This window comes from Amblyomma maculatum, chromosome 5 (assembly GCF_055883805.1).
Source record: "Amblyomma maculatum isolate TAMU_Amacu chromosome 5, ASM5588380v1, whole genome shotgun sequence".
Classification (NCBI taxonomy): Eukaryota; Metazoa; Arthropoda; class Arachnida; order Ixodida; family Ixodidae; genus Amblyomma; species Amblyomma maculatum.
Window position 1 is genome coordinate 48,963,633 of NC_139348.1, and position 21,197 is coordinate 48,984,829.

Genomic DNA, 21,197 nt, shown 5'->3' on the forward strand with positions numbered 1-21,197 from the left:
TCACTCCCAAAATTTGGACCTGTGGACACCGAAAATTTGACCTCATCAGAATGTGACCAAAATTGATGTCTAAACTAATTCGAGTATGGCCAATTGAGTGGGGATCTCTAAGTCGGGATTGCTCACTCCCAAAATTTGGCCCCTTGGACACCGAAAATTTGACATCATCAGAATGTGACGAAAATTGATGTCTAAACTATTTCGAGTATGGCCAGTTCAGTGGGGATCTCAAAATCGGGATTGCTCGCTCCGAAAATTTGGCCCCGGAGATACCGAAAATTTGACCTAATCGGAATGTGACCAAATTGGTCTAAACTAATTCGAGTATGGCCAACTCAGTGGGGATATTCAAGTAGGGATTGGTCACTCCCAAAATGTGGCACCGTGGACACCTTAAAATTTGACCTCATCAGAATGTGACCAAAATTGATGTCTAAACTAATTCGAGCATGGCGAATTCAGTGGGGATCTCTAAATTTGGATTGCTCACTCCCAAAATATGGCTTCGTGGAGACCGAAAATTTGACCTTATCAGCACGTGACCAAAATTGATTCTAAACTAATTCGAGTATGGCCAATTCAGTGGGGATCTCTAAATCGGAATTGCTCACTCCCAAAATTTGGCCTCGTGGACACCGAGAATTTGAACTTATCAGCATGTGACCAAAATTGATGTCTAAACTAATTCGAGCATGGCCAATTCAGTAGTGATCTCTAAATCGGGATAGCTCACTCCAAAATTTGGCCCCTTGGATACCCAAATTTGACCTTTTCAGAATGTGACCAAAATTAATTTCTAATCTATTTCGAGTATGGCCAATTCAGTGGAGATCTCTAAGTCGGGGTTGCCCTCTCCCATAATTTGGCCCCTTAGACACCGAGATTTTGACCTCATCAGAATGTGACCAAAGTTGAGGTCTAAACTAATTCGAGTATGGCCAAATCAGTGCGGATCTCTAAATTGGGATTGCTCACTCCTAAAATTTGGCCCCGTGGACACCGAAAACTTGACCTCATCAGAATGTGACCAAGATTGATGTGTAAACTAATTTGAGAATGGCCAACTCAGTGGGGAACTTCAAGTCGGGATTGCTCACTCCCAAAATGTGGCCCCTTGGACACCGAAAATTTGACGTCATCAGAATGTGACGAAAATTGTTGTCTAAACTAATTCAAATATAGCCAATTCAGTGGGGACCTCTAAATCGGGATTGCTCACTCTCAAGATTTGGCCCCTTGGATACCCAAATTTGACCTCATCAGAATGTGACCAAAGTTGATGTCTAAACTATTTCGAGTATGGCCAATTCAGTGGGCATCTCTAAATCGCAATTACTCACTCCCAAAATTTGGCCTCGTGGACACCGAAAATTTGACCTCGTCAGAATATGACCAAAATTGATCTCTAAACTAATTCGAGTATGACCAATTCAGTGGGAATCTCTAAATCGGGATTGCTCACTTCCAAAATTTGGCCCCGTGGACACCGAAAATTTGACTTCATCAGAATGTGACCAAAATTGATGTCTAAACTAATTCGAGTATGGCCAATTGAGTGGGGATCTCTAAATCGGGATTTCTCACTCTCAAAATGTGGCACAGGTGGACACCGAAAATTTGACCTCATCAGAATGTGACCAAAATTGATGTCTAAACTAATTCGAGTATGGCGAATTCAGTGGGGATCTGTAAATTGCGATTGCTCACTTCCAAAATTTGGCCCGGTGAACACCGAAAATTTGACCTTATCAGACTGTGACCAAAATTGGTGCCTAAACTAATTCGAGTATGGCCAATTCAGTGGGGATCTCTAAATCGGGATTGCTCACTCCCAAAACTTGGCCATGTGGACACCGAAAATTTGACCTCATCAGAATGTGACGAAAATTGATGTCTAAACTATTTCGAGTATGTCCAATTCAGTGGGGATCTCTAAATCGGAATTGCTCATTCCCAAAATTTGGCCTCGTGGACACCGAAAATTTGACCTCGTCAGAATGTGACCAAAATTGATCTCTAAACTAATTCGAGTACGGCCAATTCAGTGGGCATCTCTAAATCGGAATTACTTCCAAAATTTGGCCTCGTGGACACCGAAAATTTGACCTCGTCAGAATATGACCAAAATTGATCTCTAAACTAATTCGAGTACGGCCAATTCAGTGGGAATCTCTAAATCGGGATTGCTCACTTCCAAAATTTGGCCCCGTGGACACCGAAAATTTGACTTCATCAGAATGTGACCTAAATTGATGTCTAAACTATTTCGAGTATGGCCAATTCAGTGGGGATCTCTAAATCGGAATTGCTCACTCCCAAAATTTGGCCCCGTGGACACCGAAAATTTGACCTCATCAGAATGTGACCAAAATTGATGTCTAAACTAATTCCAGTATGGCGAATTCAGTGGGGATCTCTAAATCGGGATTGCTCACTCCCAAAATTTGGCACCGTGGACTCCGAAAATTTGACCTTATCAGAATGCGACCAAAATTGATATCTAAACTAATTCGAGTATGGCCAATTCAGTGGGGATCTCTAAATCGGGATTTCTCACTCCTAAAATTTGGCCCCGTGGACACCGAAAACTTGACCTCATCATCAGAATGTGACCAAGATTGATGTGTAAACTAATTCGAGTATGGCGAACTCAGTGGAGATCTCTAAATCGGGATTGCTCACTCCCAAAATTTGGCCATGTGGACACCGAAAATTTGACCTCATCAGAATGTGACCAAAATAGATGTCTAAACTATTTCGAGTATGGCCAATTCAGTGGGATCTCTAAATAGTAATTGCTCACTCCCAAATTTTGGCCCTGTGGACACCGAAAATTTGACCTCATCAGAATGTGACCAAAATTGATGTCCAAACTATTTCGAGTATGGCCAATTCAGTGGGGATCTCTAAATCGGAATTGCTCACTGCCAAAATTTGGCCCCGTGGACACCGAAAATTTGATCTCATCAGAATGTGACCAAAATTGATGTCTAAACTAATTCGAGTATAGCCAATACAGTGGGGTTCTCTAAATCGGGATTTCTCACTCCTAAAATTTGGCCCCGTGGACACCGAAAACTTGATGTCATCATGTGACCAGATTGATGTCTAAACTATTTCGAGTATGGCCAATTCAGTGGGATCTCTAATAATAATTGCTCACTCCCAAAATTTGGCCCTGTGGACACCGAAAATTTGACCTATCAGAATGTGACCAAAATTGAGGTCTAAACTAATTCGAGTATGGCCAATTCAGTGGGGATCTGTAAATCGGGATTGCTCACTCCGAAAATTTGGCCCCGTAGATACCAAAAATTTGACCTAATCAGAATGTGACCAGAATTGAGGTCTAAACTAATTAGAGTACAGCCAATTCAGTGGGGATCTCTAAATCGGGATTTCTCACTCCTAAAATTTGGCCCCGTGGATACCGAAAATTTGACCTCATCAGAATATGACCAAAATTGATCTCTAAACTGATTCGAGTATGGCCAATTCTGTGGGGATCTCTAAATCGGAATTGCTCATTCCCAAAATTTGGCCTCGTGGACACCGAAAATTTGACCTCATCAGAATGTGACCAAAATTGAGGTCTAAACTAATTCGATTATGGCGAAATCAGTGCGGATCTCTAAATTGGGATTGCTCACTCCCAAAATTTGGCCCCGTGGATACCGAAAATTTGACCTCATTAGAATATGACCAAAATTGATCTCTAAACTAGTTCGAGTATGGCCAATTCTGTGGGGATCTCTAAATCCGGTTTGCTCACTCCCAAAATTTGGCCCCGGGGACACCGAAAATTTGACCTGATCAGAATGTGACCAAAATTGAGTCTAAACTAATTCCAGTATGGCCAATTCAGGGGGCATCTCTAAGTCGGGATTGCTCACTCCGAAAATTTGGCCCCGTGGTTACCGAAAATTTGACGTCATCAGAATGTGACGAAAATTGTTGTCGAAACTAATTCAAATTAGCCAATTCAGTGGGGACCTCTAAATCATGATTGCTCACTCCCAAGATTTGGCCCCTTGGATACCCAAATTTGACCTCATCAGAATGTGACCAAAATTGATGTCTAAACTATTTCGAGTATGGCCAATTCAGTGGGCATCTCTAAGTCGGGATTGCTCACTCGCCCCGTGGTTACCGAAAATTTGACCTCATCAGAGTGTGACCAAAATTGATGTCTAAACTAATTCGTGTATGGCGAATTCAGTGGGGATCTCTAAATCGGCATTTCTCACTCCCAAAATGTGGCACAGGTGGACACCGAAAATTTGACCTCATCAGAATGTGACCAAAATTGATGCCTAAACTAATTCGAGTATGGCCAATTCAGTGGGGATCTCTAAATCGGGATTGCTCACTTCCAAAATTTGGCCCTGTGGACACCGAAAATTTGACTTCATCAGAATGTGACCAAAATTGATGTCTAAACTAATTCGAGTATGGCCAATTGAGTGGGGATCTCTAAATCGGGATTGCTCACTCCCAAAATTTGGACCTGTGGACACCGAAAATTTGACCTCATCAGAATGTGACCAAAATTGATGTCTAAACTAATTCGAGTATGGCCAATTGAGTGGGGATCTCTAAGTCGGGATTGCTCACTCCCAAAATTTGGCCCCTTGGACACCGAAAATTTGACATCATCAGAATGTGATGAAAATTGATGTCTAAACTAATTCATATATAGCCAATTCAGTGGGGACCTCTAAATCGGGATTGCTCACTCCCAAAATATGGCCCCTTGGATACTCAAATTTGACCTTGACAGAATGTGACCAAAATTTATTTCTAAGCTTTTTCGAGTATGGCCAATTCAGTGGGGATCTCTAAGTCGGGTTTGCCCTCTCCCATAATTTCGATCCTTGGACACCGAAAATTTCACCTCATCGGAAGGTGGCCAAAATTGATGTCTAAACTATTTCGAGTATGGCCAGTTCAGTGGGGATCTCTAAATCGGGATTGCTCGCTCCGAAAATTTGGCCCCGTAGATACCGAAAATTTGGCCTAATCGGAATGTGACCAAATTGGTCTAAACTAATTCGAGTATGGCCAACTCAGTGGGGAAATTCAAGTAGGGATTGGTCACTGCCAAAATGTGGCACCATGGACGCCGAAAATTTGACCTCATCAGAATGTGACCAAAATTGATGTCTAAACTAATTCGAGCATGGCGAATTCAGTGGGGATCTCTAAATTTGGATTGCTCACTCCCAAAATATGGCTTCGTGGAGACCGAAAATTTGACCTTATCAGCACGTGACCAAAATTGATTCTAAACTAATTCGAGTATGGCCAATTCAGTGGGGATCTCTAAATCGGAATTGCTCACTCCCAAAATTTGGCCTCATGGACACCGAGAATTTGACCTTATCAGCATGTGACCAAAATTGATGTCTAAACTAATTCGAGCATGGCCAATTCAGTAGTGATCTCTAAATCGGGATAGCTCACTCCAAAATTTGGCCCCTTGGATACCCAAATTTGACCTTTTCAGAATGTGACCAAAATTGATTTCTAAACTATTTCGAGTATGGCCAATTCAGTGGAGATCTCTAAGTCGGGGTTGCCCTCTCCCATAATTTGGCCCCTTAGACAACGAGATTTTGACCTCATCAGAATGTGACCAAAGTTGAGGTCTAAACTAATTCGAGTATGGCCAAATCAGTGCGGATCTCTAAATTGGGATTGCTCACTCCTAAAATTTGGCCCCGCGGACACCGAAAACTTGACCTCATCAGAATGTGACCAAGATTGATGTGTAAACTAATTTGAGAATGGCCAACTCAGTGGGGAACTTCAAGTCGGGATTGCTCACTCCCAAAATGTGGCCCCTTGGACACCGAAAATTTGACGTCATCAGAATGTGACGAAAATTGTTGTCTAAATTAATTCAAATATAGCCAATTCAGTGGGGACCTCTAAATCGGGATTGCTCACTCTCAAGATTTGGCCCCTTGGATACCCAAATTTGACCTCATCAGAATGTGACCAAAGTTGATGTCTAAACTATTTCGAGTATGGCCAATTCAGTGGGCATCTCTAAATCGCAATTACTCACTCCCAAAATTTGGCCTCGTGGACACCGAAAATTTGACCTCGTCAGAATATGACCAAAATTGATCTCTAAACTAATTCGAGTATGACCAATTCAGTGGGAATCTCTAAATCGGGATTGCTCACTTCCGAAATTTGGCCCCGTGGACACCGAAAATTTGACTTCATCAGAATGTGACCAAAATTGATGTCTAAACTAATTCGAGTATGGCCAATTGAGTGGGGATCTCTAAATTGGGATTGCTCACTCCCAAAAGTTGGCCCCGTGGACACCGAAAATTTGACCTTATCAGAATGCGACCAAAATTGATGTCTAAACTAATTCGAGTATGGCCAATTCAGTGGGGATCTCTAAATCGGGATTTCTCATTCCTAAAATTTGGCCCCGTGGACACCGAAAACTTGACCTCATCAGAATGTGACCAAGATTGATGTGTAAATTAATTCGAGTATGGCCAACTCAGTGGGGATCTCTAAATCGGGATTGCTCACTCCCAAAACTTGGCCATGTGGACACCGAAAATTTGACCTCATCAGAATGTGACGAAAATTGATGTCTAAACTATTTCGAGTATGGCCAATTCAGTGGGGATCTCTAAATCGGAATTGCTCATTCCCAAAATTTGGCCTCGTGGACACCGAAAATTTGACCTCGTCAGAATGTGACCAAAATTGATCTCTAAACTAATTCGAGTACGGCCAATTCAGTGGGCATCTCTAAATCGGAATTACTTCCAAAATTTGGCCTCGTGGACACCAAAAATTTGACCTCGTCAGAATATGACCAAAATTGATCTCTAAAATAATTCGAGTACGGCCAATTCAGTGGGAATCTCTAAATCGGGATTGCTCACTTCCAAAATTTGGCCCCGTGGACACCGAAAATTTGACTTCATCAGAATGTGACCAAAATTGATGTCTAAACTATTTCGAGTATGGCCAATTCAGTGGGGATCTCTAAATCGGAATTGCTCACTCCCAAAATTTGGCCCCGTGGACACCGAAAATTTGACCTCATCAGAATGTGACCAAAATTGATGTCTAAACTAATTCCAGTATGGCGAATTCAGTGGGGATCTCTAAATCGGGATCGCTCACTCCCAAAATTTGGCACCGTGGACTCCGAAAATTTGACCTTATCAGAATGCGACCAAAATCGATATCTAAACTAATTCGAGTATGGCCAATTCAGTGGGGATCTCTAAATCGGGATTTCTCACTCCTAAAATTTGGCCCCGTGGGCACCGAAAACTTGACCTCATCATCAGAATGTGACCAAGATTGATGTGTAAACTAATTCGAGTATGGCGAACTCAGTGGGGATCTCTAAATCGGGATTGCTCACTCCCAAAATTTGGCCATGTGGACACCGAAAATTTGACCTCATCAGAATGTGACCAAAATAGATGTCTAAACTATTTCGAGTATGGCCAATTCAGTGGGGATCTCTAAATCGGAATTGCTCATTCCAAAAATTTGGCCTCGTGGACACCGAAAATTTGACCTCATCAGAATGTGACCAAAATTGAGGTCTAAACTAATTCGAGTATGGCCAATTCAGTGGGGATCTCTAAATTGGGATTGATCACTTCCAAAATTTGGCCCCGTGGACACTGAAAATTTGACCTCGCCAGAATAAGACCAAAATTGATCTCTAAACTAATTCAAGTATGGCCAATTCAGTGGGGATCCCTAAATCGGAATTGCTCACTCCCAAAATCTGGCCCCGTGGACACCGGAAATTTGACCTCATCAGAATGTGACCAAAACTGATGTCTAAACAAATTCGAGTATGGCCAATTGAGTGGGCATCTCTAAGTCGGGATTGCTCACTCCCAAAATTTGGCCCCTTGGACACCAAAAATTTGACCTTATCAGACTGTGACCAAAATTGATGTCTAAACTAATTCGAGTATGGCAAAATCAGTGGGGATCTCTAAATCGTGATTGCTCAGTCCCAAAATTTGGCCCCTTGGACACCCAAAATTTGACCTCGTCAGAAAGTGACTAAAATTGATGTCTAAACTAATTCGAGTATAGGCAATTCAGTGGGGATCTCTAAATTGGGTTTGCTCACTCCCAAAATTTGGCCCTGTGGACACCAAAAATTTGACCTTATCAGAATGTGACCAAAATTGATGTCTAAACTAATTAGAGTACAGCCAATTCAGTGGGGATCTCTAAATCGGGATTTCTCACTCCTAAAATTTGGCCCCGTGGACACCGAAAACTTGATGTCATCATGTGACCAGATTGATGTCTAAACTATTTCGAGTATGGCCAATTCAGTGGGATCTCTAAATAGTAATTGCTCACTCCCAAAATTTGGCCCTGTGGACACCGAAAAATTGACCTCATCAGAATGTGACCAAAATTGATGTCCAAACTAATTCGAGTATGACCAATTGAGTGGAGAACTCTAAGTCGGGATTGCTCACTCCCAAAATTTGGCCCCGTGGACACCAAAAATTTGACCTTATCAGAATGTGACCAAAATTGATGTCTAAACTAATTAGAGTACAGCCAATTCAGTGGGGATCTCTAAATCGGGATTTCTCACTCCTAAAATTTGGCCCCGTGGACCCCGAAAACTTGATGTCATCATGTGACCAGATTGATGTCTAAACTATTTCGAGTATGGCCAATTCAGTGGGATCTCTAATAATAATTGCTCACTCCCAAAATTTGGCCCTGTGGACACCGAAAATTTGACCTATCAGAATGTGACCAAAATTGAGGTCTAAACTAATTCGAGTATGGCCAATTCAGTGGGGATCTCTAAATCGGGATTGCTCACTCCGAAAATTTGGCCCCGTAAATACCAAAAATTTGACCTAATCAGAATGTGACCAGAATTGAGGTCTAAACTAATTAGAGTACAGCCAATTCAGTGGGGATCTCTAAATCGGGATTTCTCACTCCTAAAATTTGGCCCCGTGGATACCGAAAATTTGACCTCATTAGAATATGACCAAAATTGATCTCTAAACTAATTCGAGTATGGCCAATTCTGTGGGGATCTCTAAATCCGGTTTGCTCACTCCCAAAATTTGGCCCCGGGGACACCGAAAATTTGACCTTATCAGAATGTGACCAAAATTGATGTCTAAACTAATTCGAGTATGGCCAATTCAGTGGGGATCTCTAAATCGGGATTTTTCACTCCTAAAATTTGGCCCCGTGGACTCCGAAAACTTGACCTCATCCGAATGTGACCAAGATTGATGTGTAAACTAATTTGAGTATGGCCAACTCAGTGGGGAACTTCAGTCGGGATTGCTCACTCCCAAAATGTGGCCCCTTGGACACCGAAAATTTGACGTCATCAGAATGTGAGGAAAATTGTTGTCGAAACTAATTCAAATATAGCCAATTCAGTGGGGACCTCTAAATCAGGATTGCTCACTCCCAAGATTTGGCCCCTTGGATACCCAAATTTGACCTCATAGAATGTGACCAAAATTGATGTCTAAACTATTTCGAGTATGGTCAATTCAGTGGGCATCTAAGTCGGGATTGCTCACTCCGAAAATTTGGCCCCGTGGTTACCGAAAATTTGACCTCATCAGAATGTGACCAAAATTGATGTCTAAACTAATTCGAGTATGGCGAATTCAGTGGGGATCTCTAAATCGGGATTTCTCACTCTCAAAATGTGGCACAGGTGGACACCGAAAATTTGACCTCATCAGAATGTGACCAAAATTGATGTCTAAACTAATTCGAGTATGGCGAATTCAGTGGGGATCTGTAAATTGCGATTGCTCACTTCCAAAATTTGGCCCGGTGAACACCGAAAATTTGACCTTATCAGACTGTGACCGAAATTGGTGCCTAAACTAATTCGAGTATGGCCAATTCAGTGGGGATCTCTAAATCGGGATTGCTCACTTCCAAAATTTGGCCCTGTGGACACCGAAAATTTGACTTCATCAGAATGTGACCAAAATTGATGTCTAAACTAATTCGAGTATGGCCAATTGAGTGGGGATCTCTAAATCGGGATTGCTCACTCCCAAAATTTGGACCTGTGGACACCGAAAATTTGACCTCATCAGAATGTGACCAAAATTGATGTCTAAACTAATTCGAGTATGGCCAATTGAGTGGGGATCTCTAAGTCGGGATTGCTCACTCCCAAAATTTGGCCCCTTGGACACCGAAAATTTGACATCATCAGAATGTGACGAAAATTGATGTCTAAACTATTTCGGGTATGGCCAGTTCAGTGGGGATCTCTAAATCGGGATTGCTCGCTCCGAAAATTTGGCCCCGTAGATACCGAAAATTTGACCTCATCAGAATGTGACCAAAATTGATGTCTAAACTAATTCGAGCATGGCGAATTCAGTGGGGATCTCTAAATTTGGATTGCTCACTCCCAAAATATGGCTTCGTGGAGACCGAAAATTTGACCTTATCAGCACGTGACCAAAATTGATTCTAAACTAATTCGAGTATGGCCAATTCAGTGGGGATCTCTAAATCGGAATTGCTCACTCCCAAAATTTGGCCTCGTGGACACCGAGAATTTGACCTTATCAGCATGTGACCAAAATTGATGTCTAAACTAATTTGAGCATGGCCAATTCAGTAGTGATCTCTAAATCGGGATAGCTCACTCCAAAATTTGGCCCCTTGGATACCCAAATTTGACCTTTTCAGAATGTGACCAAAATTAATTTCTAATCTATTTCGAGTATGGCCAATTCAGTGGAGATCTCTAAGTCGGGGTTGCCCTCTCCCATAATTTGGCCCCTTAGACACCGAGATTTTGACCTCATCAGAATGTGACCAAAGTTGAGGTCTAAACTAATTCGAGTATGGCCAAATCAGTGCGGATCTCTAAATTGGGATTGCTCACTCCCAAAATGTGGCCCCTTGGACACCGAAAATTTGACGTCATCAGAATGTGACGAAAATTGTTGTCTAAACTAATTCAAATATAGCCAATTCAGTGGGGACCTCTAAATCGGGATTGCTCACTCTCAAGATTTGGCCCCTTGGATACCCAAATTTGACCTCATCAGAATGTACCAAAGTTGATGTCTAAACTATTTCGAGTATGGCCAATTCAGTGGGCATCTCTAAATCGCAATTACTCACTCCCAAAATTTGGCCTCGTGGACACCGAAAATTTGACCTCGTCAGAATATGACCAAAATTGATCTCTAAACTAATTCGAGTATGACCAATTCAGTGGGAATCTCTAAATCGGGATTGCTCACTTCCAAAATTTGGCCCCGTGGACACCGAAAATTTGACTTCATCAGAATGTGACCAAAATTGATGTCTAAACTAATTCGAGTATGGCCAATTGAGTGGGGATCTCTAAATTGGGATTGCTCACTCCCAAAAGTTGGCCCCGTGGACACCGAAAATTTGACCTTATCAGAATATGACCAAAATTGATCTCTAAACTAATTCGAGTATGGCCAACTCAGTGGGGATCTCTAAATCGGGATTGCTCACTCCCAAAACTTGGCCATGTGGACACCGAAAATTTGACCTCATCAGAATGTGACGAAAATTGATGTCTAAACTATTTCGAGTATGTCCAATTCAGTGGGGATCTCTAAATCGGAATTGCTCATTCCCAAAATTTGGCCTCGTGGACACCGAAAATTTGACCTCGTCAGAATGTGACCAAACTTGATCTCTAAACTAATTCGAGTACGGCCAATTCAGTGGGCATCTCTAAATCGGAATTACTTCCAAAATTTGGCCTCGTGGACACCGAAAATTTGACCTCGTCAGAATATGACCAAAATTGATCTCTAAACTAATTCGAGTACGGCCAATTCAGTGAAAATCTCTAAATCGGGATTGCTCACTTCCAAAATTTGGCCCCGTGGACACCGAAAATTTGACTTCATCAGAATGTGACCAAAATTGATGTCTAAACTATTTCGAGTATGGCCAATTCAGTGGGGATCTCTAAATCGGAATTGCTCACTCCCAAAATTTGGCCCCGTGGACACCGAAAATTTGACCTCATCAGAATGTGACCAAAATTGATGTCTAAACTAATTCCAGTATGGCGAATTCAGTGGGGATCTCTAAATCGGGATTGCTCACTCCCAAAATTTGGCACCGTGGACTCCGAAAATTTGACCTTATCAGAATGCGACCAAAATTGATATCTAAACTAATTCGAGTATGGCCAATTCAGTGGGGATCTATAAATCGGGATTTCTCACTCCTAAAATTTGGCCCCGTGGACACCGAAAACTTGACCTCATCATCAGAATGTGACCAAGATTGATGTGTAAACTAATTCGAGTATGGTGAACTCAGTGGAGATCTCTAAATCGGGATTGCTCACTCCCAAAATTTGGCCATGTGGACACCGAAAATTTGACCTCATCAGAATGTGACCAAAATAGATGTCTAAACTATTTCGAGTATGGCCAATTCAGTGGGATCTCTAAATAGTAATTGCTCACTCCCAAATTTTGGCCCTGTGGACACCGAAAATTTGACCTCATCAGAATGTGACCAAAATTGATGTCCAAACTATTTCGAGTATGGCCAATTCAGTGGGGATCTCTAAATCGGAATTGCTCACTGCCAAAATTTGGCCCCGTGGACACCGAAAATTTGATCTCATCAGAATGTGACCAAAATGGATGTCTAAACTAATTCGAGTATGACCAATTGAGTGGAGAACTCTAAGTCGGGATTGCTCACTCCCAAAAATTGGCCCCGTGGACACCAAAAATTTGACCTTATCAGAATGTGACCAAAATTGATGTCTAAACTAATTAGAGTACAGCCAATTCAGTGGGGTTCTCTAAATCGGGATTTCTCACTCCTAAAATTTGGCCCCGTGGACACCGAAAACTTGATGTCATCATGTGACCAGATTGATGTCTAAACTATTTCGAGTATGGCCAATTCAGTGGGATCTCTAATAATAATTGCTCACTCCCAAAATTTGGCCCTGTGGACACCGAAAATTTGACCTAATCAGAATGTGACCAGAATTGAGGTCTAAACTAATTAGAGTACAGCCAATTCAGTGGGGATCTCTAAATCGGGATTTCTCACTCCTAAAATTTGGCCCCGTGGATACCGAAAATTTGACCTCATCAGAATATGACCAAAATTGATCTCTAAACTAATTCGAGTATGGCCAATTCTGTGGGGATCTCTAAATCGGAATTGCTCACTCCTAAAATTTGGCCCCGTGGACACCGAAAATTTGACCTCATCAGAATGTGACCAAAATTGAGGTCTAAACTAATTCGATTATGGCGAAATCAGTGCGGATCTCTAAATTGGGATTGCTCACTCCCAAAATTTGGCCCCGTAGATACCAAAAATTAGACCTAATCAGAATGTGACCAGAATTGAGGTCTAAACTAATTAGAGTACAGCCAATTCAGTGGGGATCTCTAAATCGGGATTTCTCACTCCTAAAATTTGGCCCCGTGGATACCGAAAATTTGACCTCATCAGAATATGACCAAAATTGATCTCTAAACTAATTCGAGTATGGCCAATTCTGTGGGGATCTCTAAATCGGAACTGCTCACTCCTAAAATTTGGCCCCTTCGACACCGAAAATTTGACCTCATCAGAATGTGACCAAAATTGAGGTCTAAACTAATTCGATTATGGCGAAATCAGTGCGGATCTCTAAATTGGGATTGCTCACTCCCAAAATTTGGCCCCGTGGATACCGAAAATTTGACCTCATTAGAATATGACCAAAATTGATCTCTAAACTAATTCGAGTATGGCCAATTCTGTGGGGATCTCTAAATCCGGTTTGCTCACTCCCAAAATTTGGCCCCGGGGACACCGAAAATTTGACCTTATCAGAATGTGACCAAAATTGATGTCTAAACTAATTCCAGTATGGCCAATTCAGTGGGGATCTCTAAATCGGGATTTCTCACTCCTAAAATTTGGCACCGTGGACACCGAAAACTTGACCTCATCCGAATGTGACCAAGATTGATGTGTAAACTAATTTGAGTATGGCCAACTCAGTGGGGAACTTCAGTCGGGATTGCTCACTCCCAAAATGTGGCCCCTTGGACACCGAAAATTTGACGTCATCAGAATGTGACGAAAATTGTTGTCGAAACTAATTCAAATTAGCCAATTCAGTGGGGACCTCTAAATCAGGATTGCTCACTCCCAAGATTTGGCCCCTTGGATACCCAAATTTGACCTCATCAGAATGTGACCAAAATTGATGTCTAAACTATTTCGAGTATGGCCAATTCAGTGGGCATCTCTAAGTCGGGATTGCTCACTCCGAAAATTTGGCCCCGTGGTTACCGAAAATTTGACCTCATCAGAATGTGACCAAAATTGATGTCTAAACTAATTCGTGTATGGCGAATTCAGTGGGGATCTCTAAATCGGGATTTCTCACTCCCAAAATGTGGCACAGGTGGACACCGAAAATTTGACCTCATCAGAATGTGACCAAAATTGATGCCTAAACTAATTCGAGTATGGCCAATTCAGTGGGGATCTCTAAATCGGGATTGCTCACTTCCAAAATTTGGCCCTGTGGACACCGAAAATTTGACTTCATCAGAATGTGACCAAAATTGATGTCTAAACTAATTCGAGTATGGCCAATTGAGTGGGGATCTCTAAATCGGGATTGCTCACTCCCAAAATTTGGACCTGTGGACACCGAAAATTTGACCTCATCAGAATGTGACCAAAATTGATGTCTAAACTAATTCGAGTATGGCCAATTGAGTGGGGATCTCTAAGTCGGGATTGCTCACTCCCAAAATTTGGCCCCTTGGACACCGAAAATTTGACATCATCAGAATGTGATGAAAATTGATGTCTAAACTAATTCATATATAGCCAATTCAGTGGGGACCTCTAAATCGGGATTGCTCACTCCCAAAATATGGCCCCTTGGATACTCAAATTTGACCTTGACAGAATGTGACCAAAATTTATTTGTAAGCTTTTTCGAGTATGGCCAATTCAGTGGGGATCTCTAAGTCGGGTTTGCCCTCTCCCATAATTTCGATCCTTGGACACCGAAAATTTCACCTCATCGGAAGGTGGCCAAAATTGATGTCTAAACTATTTCGAGTATGGCCAGTTCAGTGGGGATCTCTAAATCGGGATTGCTCGCTCCGAAAATTTGGCCCCGTAGATACCGAAAATTTGGCCTAATCGGAATGTGACCAAATTGGTCTAAACTAATTCGAGTATGGCCAACTCAGTGGGGAAATTCAAGTAGGGATTGGTCACTGCCAAAATGTGGCACCATGGACACCGAAAATTTGACCTCATCAGAATGTGACCAAAATTGACGTCTAAACTAATTCGAGCATGGCGAATTCAGTGGGGATCTCTAAATTTGGATTGCTCACTCCCAAAATATGGCTTCGTGGAGACCGAAAATTTGACCTTATCAGCACGTGACCAAAATTGATTTCTAAACTATTTCGAGTATGGCCAATTCAGTGGAGATCTCTAAGTCGGGGTTGCCCTCTCCCATAATTTGGCCCCTTAGACACCGAGATTTTGACCTCATCAGAATGTGACCAAAGTTGAGGTCTAAACTAATTCGAGTATGGCCAAATCAGTGCGGATCTCTAAATTGGGATTGCTCACTCCTAAAATTTGGCCCCGTGGACACCGAAAACTTGACCTCATCAGAATGTGACCAAGATTGATGTGTAAACTAATTTGAGAATGGCCAACTCAGTGGGGAACTTCAAGTCGGGATTGCTCACTCCCAAAATGTGGCCCCTTGGACACCGAAAATTTGACATCATCAGAATGTGACGAAAATTGTTGTCTAAACTAATTCAAATATAGCCAATTCAGTGGGGACCTCTAAATCGGGATTCCTCACTCTAAAGATTTGGCCCCTTGGATACCCAAATTTGACCTCATCAGAATGTGACCAAAGTTGATGTCTAAACTATTTCGAGTATGGCCAATTCAGTGGGCATCACTAAATCGCAATTACTCGCTCCCAAAATTTGGCCTCGTGGACACCGAAAATTTGACCTCGTCAGAATATGACCAAAATTGATCTCTAAACTAACTCGAGTATGACCAATTCAGTGGGAATCTCTAAATCGGGATTGCTCACTTCCAAAATTTGGCCCCGTGGACACCGAAAATTTGACTTCATCAGAATGTGACCAAAATTGATGTCTAAACTAATTCGAGTATGGCCAATTGAGTGGGGATCTCTAAATTGGGATTGCTCACTCCCAAAAGTTGGCCCCGTGGACACCGAAAATTCGACCTTATCAGAATGCGACCAAAATTGATGTCTAAACTAATTCGAGTACAGCCAATTCAGTGGGGATCTCTAAATCGGGATTTCTCATTCCTAAAATTTGGCTCCGTGGACACCGAAAACTTGACCTCATCAGAATGTGACCAAGATTGATGTGTAAACTAATTCGAGTATGGCCAACTCAGTGGGGATCTCTAAATCGGGATTGCTCACTCCCAAAACTTGGCCATGTGGACATCGAAAATTTGACCTCATCAGAATGTGACGAAAATTGATGTCTAAACTGTTTCGAGTATGTCCAATTCAGTGGGGATCTCTAAATCGGAATTGCTCATTCCCAAAATTTGGCCTCGTGGACACCGAAAATTTGACCTCGTCAGGATGTGACCAAAATTGATCTCTAAACTAATTCGAGTACGGCCAATTCAGTGGGCATCTCTAAATCGGAATTACTTCCAAAATTTGGCCTCGTGGACACCGAAAATTTGACCTCGTCAGAATATGACCAAAATTGATCTCTAAACTAATTCGAGTACGGCCAATTCAGTGGGAATCTCTAAATCGGGATTGCTCACTTCCAAAATTTGGCCCCGTGGACACCGAAAATTTGACTTCATCAGAATGTGACCAAAATTGATGTCTAAACTATTTCGAGTATGGCCAATTCAGTGGGGATCTCTAAATCGGAATTGCTCACTCCCAAAATTTGGCCCCGTGGACACCGAAAATTTGACCTCATCAGAATGTGACCAAAATTGATGTCTAAACTAATTCCAGTATGGCGAATTCAGTGGGGATCTCTAAATCGGGATTGCTCACTCCCAAAATTTGGCACCGTGGACTCCGAAAATTTGACCTTATCAGAATGCGACCAAAATTGATATCTAAACTAATTCGAGTATGGCCAATTCAGTGGGGATCTCTAATTCGGGATTTCTCACTCCTAAAATTTGGCCCCGTGGACACCGAAAACTTGACCTCATCATCAGAATGTGACCAAGATTGATGTGTAAACTAATTCGAGTATGGCGAACTCAGTGGGGATCTCTAAATCGGGATTGCTCACTCCCAAAATTTGGCCATGTGGACACCGAAAATTTGACCTCATCAGAATGTGACCAAAATAGATGTCTAAACTATTTCGAGTATGGCCAATTCAGTGGGGATCTCTAAGTCGGAATTGCTCACTCCAAAAATTTGGCCCCATGGACACTGAAAATTTGACCTCGCCAGAATATGACCAAAATTGATCTCTAAACTAATTCAAGTATGGCCAATTCAGTGGGGATCCCTAAATCGGAATTGCTCACTCCCAAAATCTGGCCCCGTGGACACCGGAAATTTGACCTCATTAGAATGTGACCAAAACTGATGTCTAAACAAATTCGAGTATGGCCAATTGAGTGGGCATCTCTAAGTCGGGATTGCTCACTCCCAAAATTTGGCCCCTTGGACACCAAAAATTTGACCTTATCAGACTGTGACCAAAATTGATGTCTAAACTAATTCGAGTATGGCAAATTCAGTGGGGATCTCTAAATCGTGATTGCTCAGTCCCAAAATTTGGCCCCTTGGACACCCAAAATTTGACCTCGTCAGAAAGTGACTAAAATTGATGTCTAAACTAATTCGAGTATAGGCAATTCAGTGGGGATCTCTAAATTGGGTTTGCTCACTCCCAAAATTTGGCCCTGTGGACACCAAAAATTTGACCTTATCAGAATGTGACCAAAATTGATGTCTAAACTAATTAGAGTACAGCCAATTCAGTGGGGATCTCTAAATAGTAATTGCTCACTCCCAAAATTTGGCCCTGTGGACACCGAAAATTTGACCTCATCAGAATGTGACCAAAATTGATGTCCAAACTATTTCGAGTATGGCCAATTCAGTGGGGATCTCTAAATCGGAATTGCTCACTCCCAAAATTTGGCCCCGTGGACACCGAAAATTTGATCTCATCAGAATGTGACCAAAATTGATGTCTAAACTAATTCGAGTATGACCAATTGAGTGGAGAACTCTAAGTCGGGATTGCTCACTCCCAAAATGTGGCCCCTTGGACACTGAAAATTTGACGTCATCAGAATGTGACGAAAATTGTTGTCTAAACTAATTCAAATATAGCCATTTCAGTGGGGACCTCTAAATCGGGATTGCTCACTCGCAAGATTTGGCCCCTTGGATACCCAAATTTGACCTTTACAGAATGTGACCAAAATTGATGTCTAAACTAATTCGAGTATGGCGAATTCAGTGGGGATCTCTAAATTGGGATTGCTCACTCCCAAAATTTGGCCCCGTGGACACCGAAAATTTGACCTTATCAGAATGTGACCAAAATTGATGTCTAAACTAATTCGAGTATGGCCAATTGAGTGGGGTTCTCTAAATCGGGATTGCTCAGTCCCAAAATGTGGTCCCTGGGACACCCAAAATTTGACTTCGTCAGAATGTGACCAATAATGATGTTTAAACTAATTCGAGTATGGCCAATTCAGTGGGGATCTCTAAATCGGGATTGCTCAGTCCCAAAATTTGGCCCCTTGGACACCCAAAATTTGACCTCGCCAGAAAGTGACTAAAATTGATGTCTAAACTAATTCGAGTACAGCCAATTCAGTGGGGATCTCTAAGTCGGGATTGCTCACTCCCAAAATTTGGCCCCTTGGACACTGAAAAATTGATGTAATCAGAATGTGACCAAAATTGATGTCTAAACTAATTCAATTATGGCCTATTCAGTGGGGACCTCTAAATCGGGATTGCTCACTCCTAAATTTTGGCCCTTGGACACCCAAAATTTGACCTTGACAGAATGTGACCAAAATTGATTTCTAAGCTTTTTCGAGTATGGCTAATTCAGTGGGGATCTCTAAGTCGGGGTTGCCCTCTCCCATATTGGACCCTTGGACACCGAAAATTTGACCTCATCGGAATGTGACCAAAATTGATGTCTAAACTATTTCGAGTATGGCCATTTCAGTGGGGATCTCTAAATCGGGATTGCTCACTCCCAAAATTTGGCACCGTTTACACCGAAAATTTGACCTCATCAGAATGTTACCAAAATTGATGTCTAAACTAATTCGAGTATGGCGAATTCAGTGGGGATCTCTAAATTGGGATTGCTGACTCCCAAAATATGGCCCCGTGGACACCGAAAATTTGACCTTATCAGCATGTGACCAAAACTGATGTCTAAACTAATTCGAGTATGGCCAATTCAGTGGGGATCTCTAAATCGGAATTGCTCACTCCCAAAATTTGGCCTCGTGGACACCGAAATTTGACCTCATCAGAATGTGACCAAAATTGAGGTCTAAACTAATTCGAGTATGGCCAAATCAGTGCGGATCTCTAAATTGGGATTGCTCGCTCCCAAAATTTGGCCCCGTGGACACCGAAAATTTAACCTCATCAGAATATGACCAAAATTGATCTCTAAACTAATTCGAGCATGGCGAATTAAGTGGGGATCTGTAAATTGGGATTGCTCACTCCCAAAATTTGGCCCCGTGGACACCAAAAATCTGACCTTATCAGAATGTGACCAAAATTGATGTCTAAACTAATTAGAGTACAGCCAATTCAGTGGGGATCTCTAAATCGGGATTTCTCACTCCTAAAATTTGGCCCCGTGGACACCGAAAACTTGATGTCATCATGTGACCAGATTGATGTCTAAACTATTTCGAGTATGGCCAATTCAGTGGGATCTCTAAATAGTAATTGCTCACTCCCAAAATTTGGCCCTGAGGACACCGAAAACTTGACGTCATCAGAATGTGACCAGATTGATGTCTAAACTATTTTGAGTATGGCCAATTCAGTGGGGTCTCTAAATCGGAATTGCTCGCTCCCAAAGTTTGGCCCTGTGGACACCGAAAATTTGACCTCAACAGAATGTGACCAAAATTGAGGTCTAAACTACTTCGATTATGACCAATTGAGTGGGGAACTCTAAGTCGGGATTTCTTACTCCCAAAATGTGGCCCCTTGGACACTGAAAACTTGACGTCATCAGAATGTGACGAAAATTGTTGTCTAAACTAATTCAAATATAGCCAATTCAGTGGGAACCTCTACATCGGGATTGCTCACTCCCAAGATTTGGCCCCTTGGATACCCAAATTTGACCTTGACAGAATGTGACCAAAATTGATGTCTAAACTAATTCGAGTATGGCGAATTCAGTGGGGATCTCTAAATTGGGATTGGTCACTCCCAAAATTTGGCCCCGTGGACACCGAAAATTTGACCTTATCAGAATGTGACCAAAATTGATGTCTAAACTAATTCGAGTATGGCCAAATCAGTGGGAATCTCTAAATCGGGATTTTTCACGCCTAAAATTTGGCCCCGCGGACACCGAAAACTTGACATCATCAAAATGTGACCAAAATTGATGTCTAAACTATTTCGAGTATGGCCAATTCAGTGGGGATCTCTAAATCGGAATTGCTCAGTCCCAAAATTTGGCCTCGTCGACGCCGAAAATTTGACCTCATCAGAATGTGACCAGATTTATGTCTAAACTATTTCTATTATGGCCAATTCAGTGGGGTCTCTAAATCGGAATTGCTCACTCCCAAAATTTGGCCCTGTGGACACAGAAAATTTGACCTCATCAGAATGTGACCAAAATTGAGGTCTAAACTAATTCGATTATGACCAATTGAGTGGGGAACTCTAAGTCGGGATTTCTCACTCCCAAAATGTGGCCCCTTGGACACTGAAAATTTGACGTCATCAGAATGTGACGAAAATTGTTGTCTAAACTAATGCAAATATAGCCAATTCAGTGGGGACCTCTAAATCGGGATTGTACACTCCCAAGATTTGGCCCCTTGGATACCCAAATTTGACCTTGACAGAATGTGAC